We start from the raw sequence: 5,276 nt of genomic DNA, 5'->3' as shown, positions 1-5,276 counted from the left end.
TGTGAGTTCGAGACCAGCCTGGTCTACAGAGCTTGTTCCAGGACAGGCTCCAAAGCCACAGAGAAACCCTGTCTCGAAAAACCAAAAAAAAAAAATAAACCAAAAATAAAATAAAATAAAATTACATACAATATATCATATACACAAATGATATAGTATTTATATTATTCATATATAATTTTAAATATAATTAATACATAAAATATATTATATGTGTGTGTTGGGGTGTGTATGTGTGTGTGTGGAGAGAGAGAGAGACCAGAGACAGAGAGAGAAAGAGAGAGAATCCTGAGGGTTGAGCAGCTGACCTCTCATGAACTTTGGAATCCTCCTGCCTCTACGCCTCGTTAGCCAGCGGTGAGGATTGAGCCCAGGGCTGTGTTCTTGCTAGGCACTACCAGCGAAGCTGCATCCCCAGTCCCTGACCTAACCACTTTGAAAAATCAGAATTCATCTTCAGACGAAGTCCCCATGCTGGGAGTGACTTGATGGACTCAGGGTCTGAACACCTGTTACCCGACAGGCTCAACTAGACAACCTCTGTCCTTATGGTCAGTTTCTTAATTGGAGGGCAAACCTGGAAACCATTGACAGACAGCCTGCGTGAGTCATAACAGGTGGCTGTGCTTTCCTTTCCGGGTGAGTCAATAACTTGAGCTTCTATCCCCCGTGCTGTGTCTCAAGAAGACCAGGGCCTGTGAATGAGTTAGGATTTCCCGCCTCATCCGTGAGGTCCTTTCCTTCAGGAATGTTTCTGGCCAGAAAGAAAGGTGTTTCCCTTGCCTTTTCAGAGGCTCTCTGAAATGGGCCTGAGACGGGAGCTCCCTATTGTGGAAACGCCCCTAGCCCGCTTTATAGCCACAACCTACCCTGTGGCTCACGCAGCCTGGTGGACGCAATGCTGACAAGCAGCAGATGTCTGGGGGTTAAACATGAAGTCAAGGCCCCCAGCAGCTGGGATTGTCTCATGGGCTGTGAGAGAAACTGTAAGAGTCGACCTCTGTTTCTCTGTTTTCACGGGAATGGTGGGTGGCTAATTCTCAGGAAGCCTAAATGGAAGCATATAATGTATGGCCAGGTCTAAGAGCATGAGGAAGGTAGGAGTCCCACGGGGAGATTACTCAGGCTGATATCACAAAGCTAGAACAACAGCGTGCTCACAGAGGCGCCTGAGACAGCAGAGTATGCTTGTGAAACAGCAGGACCTGCCATAAAATCTGCTTTCTTGGGATCACTAGGCTGATAGAAGTTTTGGGAAAATTCTCAGGGATGCAGATGTAGAACATCAGGGCACAGGAAAACTGTGGTCAGTCAAAGATGGGAATTCCCAGCAGCATGCTGGAGAGCCTCTGTCTGAACCACTGTTAGGAAGCTAATGCCTGGAATCCCAGCACTCGGGAGCCTGAGGCAGGAGGATTGGCAAGAGTTTGCAGCCATTCTGGACTACAGATTGAGTTCTAGGACAAGAGAGGAAGAGGGGTAGGGGAAGGGAAAGTAGGGATGTGAAGAAAGGAGAATGTAAATAGTAAGGGCTTTTTCCCAATAGACCTAATTCAACCATCCGGGATGGTGTAAAGAACCAACAGAAACCACTGTGTAAGGGAGAGGCTGAGAGGGGCTCCAGACAGCAGGATCTTGCAGAGCAGCCAGTGCGGTAGGCACTGGCAGAGGATAGCCAGAGGGGCAAGAGGAGAAAGGATGGAAATGACCTGATATTGTCTTGTAGATCCAGGGCCCCAGTGTCCTCCTAGCTCATAAATAATTTATTTTTGTGGTACAGACTTTTAACCAGGGCTTCATGTTGCTAAGAACATGGTTTTGTGCCAATGGGACCCCTGAGTAATTTTTTTAAGTGTTTGTTATTCCTGGAAACAGCCTTAATAGTTTAAGTATGAGCAGAAAGGTGGGTAACACTCCATTATTCTAAGCATCTCTCCATGCAGAAGATTGGTGTTTTTTGACATGGAATTTGAGGGGCCATCAAGGTTGATGAATGACACCTCACCAAGGTAAAGCAGACCCCAAGGAATCCGTGTGTTCATAAATCATGGTCGTTATTTTTCAGCCCCATGTGCCCATTATGCAAGCACTTTTGCTGAAACCCAGCTTGGAAATTTCCATACGTTCTGATTCCAATCAGCAGTAATAGCATACTAATCAAAAATTTTAAAGGTTTTTCTTTTTGCAAATGAGCCTAGAACTCATTGAAAATTCATCAGAATATTTTGTTTTTTAAGCAAATTCTGTTTCTAAAGTAAGTCCTATGGGGAGCTCCTTGTAGGCCTCTGTAGAAGGGATGAAGGGCTGGCAGTAGAGATAGGTTGGGAATGAAGGCTGGCAGAGTTGGCTCTGTTTGAGAGTAGGTGGTCTTGGAAGCAGGGAAATAGAGAAGGGGATTGCAGTGCCTGGGTTGCTCAGTTCTTTTTTATTGCCAGCTACAGAAGGGCTCTTACCATGGCCAGCTTCTACTGTCAACTTGGCACAAGTAGAATTGCCTGGGAAGAGTCTCAGAGAGACACTGTCTAGATGAGCAGGTGTCCTTGTGTGCATGTCTGTGCTGGCTTGTCATGACTGCCTTCGCTGATGTGGGGAGAGCCAGCCCTAGAGTGTTTGGCATTGTTCCCTGGTTTGTGGCCCTGAACTATACAGGAGTAGAGGAAAGATAGCTGAGCAGTAAACACTTGTTTCTGCTCTTGCCTGAGACTGTGACATGACCCCCTGCTTCAAGTCTCTGATCCCATGACTTCAATCCCAGGCTGGAACCAGGAATTATGCATTAAAACACTCCCCCACTCCTGCTGCATCTTGTCTAGACATTTTATCGCAGAACAGGAAACGGTGACAGCCCTCTTGGAGGATAGGACTTGCTCCTAAGGGTCCATGGGCTCTTCAAGAAGACACAAGAGCTGGGCGGTGGTGGCGCACGCCTTTAATCCCAGCACTCGGGAGGCAGAGGCAGGCAGATCTCTGTGAGTTCGAGACCAGCCTGGTCTACAAGAGCTAGTTCCAGGACAGGCTCCAAAACCACAGAGAAACCCTGTCTCGAAAAACCAAAAAAAAAAAAAAAGAAGACACAAGAACTTCTCCACATTCTCACTGCCGTCTTCATAGACAATGTCACTTGGGTTGGTTCAAGATGCCACACAGCCCTGTCACCCATGGGCTGTGCAGCCATCAAGTCTGCAAAGCTGATATCTCATCATTTTACCCCCTCCCACCAGCCAGCTGATGTCCTGCCCCTCCCAGCTAGTCTAGCCTCTGCTACCACAGGGTGCCCACTCCTCCTGGTTGCACTACTTTCACAGGAGTGGTCAAAGGCCTCCACGGAAGCCATTTTGCAGGGCACCAGCAGGTCTTCAAATGGCCTTGGAGCAGGTGTGGTACCTGGAGTGGAGGGTTTGTCTCCACGGCTCATTAAGTAATCTATATGTAGAGAATTCCTTAGATGAGCTGTAAGCTGATAGTCAACTTTCAGAACCTTCCAGAACCAGCCCCTTGCCGCCTGTCAGTCACAATCCAAGACATAATAAGATGGGATTGTGGATATGGCTTGCTATAGAACTGTGATCAGGGGTCTGCAAGCATGTATCTCATTAATATCCCAACTTTTACCTTGGATTTTAACATAAGAAAAAAAACCCTAAAATTATTATTATTATTGTTGTTGTTGTTGTTACTATTATCAGTGGTCATATTGAAACTTGAGATTCTATATGGTTAAGACTACGGCCCTGCAGAAAATGATAGTGCATACATATAATCCCAGGACTGAAGCAGGAGGATTGTTGTGAGTTGAAGGTCACGCTGGGCTAGATAACCTTGCCTCTGGATTCCTTAAGACTATATTTTCAGTGCTGGCTGTGTGACTTTGGATAAACTTCTAAACTGATCTGGGTCATGATTCCTTTATTTATTAAACAAATAGAATAAAATCTAACTTATAGAGTTGACAATTAAATATCTCAATATGTTTAAATTGCTTGAGATAACACTAGGCATGTAACTAACATTACTGAAAAACTTGCTATTTTACCCTCAGAGACCAGTTGCATGAACTCAGACTACATAACAGGCCCCATTCCATACATCTAACATTTTTTGATCTCTCTTGCTTAAGATATAGTTTCTGATTGCTTCTCTGACTGTCTGATATGATTTTATACCTTACTATGTATACAAGAAACATTTTCATACTTAGAATTTATCATTTTGGGGCTGGAGAGATGGCTCAGCGGTTAAGAGCTTTGCCTGCTCTTCCAAAGGTCCTGAGTTCAATTCCCAGCAACCACATGGTGGCTCACAACCATCTGTAATGAGGTCTGGTGCCCTCTTCTGGCCTGCAGGGATACACACAGACAGAACATTGTATACATAATAAATAAATAAATATTTAAAAAAAAAAAAAAAGAATTTATCATTTTATATTGACGGTAGGGTCCCACGCAGCCCAGGCTGGCCTTGAACTCTCTATGGAGCCAAAGATAACCTTGAATTTCGGATCCTCCTGCTTCTACCTCCTCAGTACTGGGATCACAAACCATCACGCCCAGTTTGTGAATGCTGGGGATCAGACCCCCAGCCTCATTCACACTAGACAAACACCATTATGCCGAGCTACATGCTCCCACCCCTTGGACTTAGAATTTCAAACTACTTTTTAAACTTTCTCTCTCTAAGACTTCCTAGTCTGATGTATAGGAGGGAGAAAATTCTGGAAAATGAAATAATCCTTGTCATCACAAATATATTTATTTCCCCAGCTCTTGTGTTTATTCAGGGCATTCATTGCTTTTCATAGTTTGATTGATTTCCCTCCAGAGAAGGTCAAGTTTCTCAGGAAAATTTGATGTCTTAGTTAGAAGCGAAGTAGTGGTTACATGTTTATTAAAGGTGATCTGGGGACTAGGAAACATACACTGGTAATTTTGCCTCTGAAATCTTGCTGGCATGCTTATATACTCAACATTGAATGGGGTTCAAATTAATCTTTTTGCACAGTGATCGATACTCCAAGTACTGAAACTTTAATGTTCCATCCATTATGTTTACAAATGCAAATCTTCACAAAGCTCCCTGATGCCATCAGAAGATTGCATATCCTCATTGTAGGACACACGTTTATGTGGCAACAAGCAAGTGGATACACCACCCAGCAGCTTCAGCATCCCGAGGACACACAGTCAGTCCATTCTCAATCTGTTCCGCTGTCTGCACAGTGATGTCAGCTCCAGCATCCCGAGGACACACAGTCAGTCCATTCTCAATCTGTCCCCACT

The sequence above is a fragment of the Microtus ochrogaster genome, chromosome 5, assembly GCF_000317375.1.
Source record: "Microtus ochrogaster isolate Prairie Vole_2 chromosome 5, MicOch1.0, whole genome shotgun sequence".
Taxonomy (NCBI): Eukaryota; Metazoa; Chordata; class Mammalia; order Rodentia; family Cricetidae; genus Microtus; species Microtus ochrogaster.
This window is presented reverse-complemented; position numbering follows the sequence as displayed.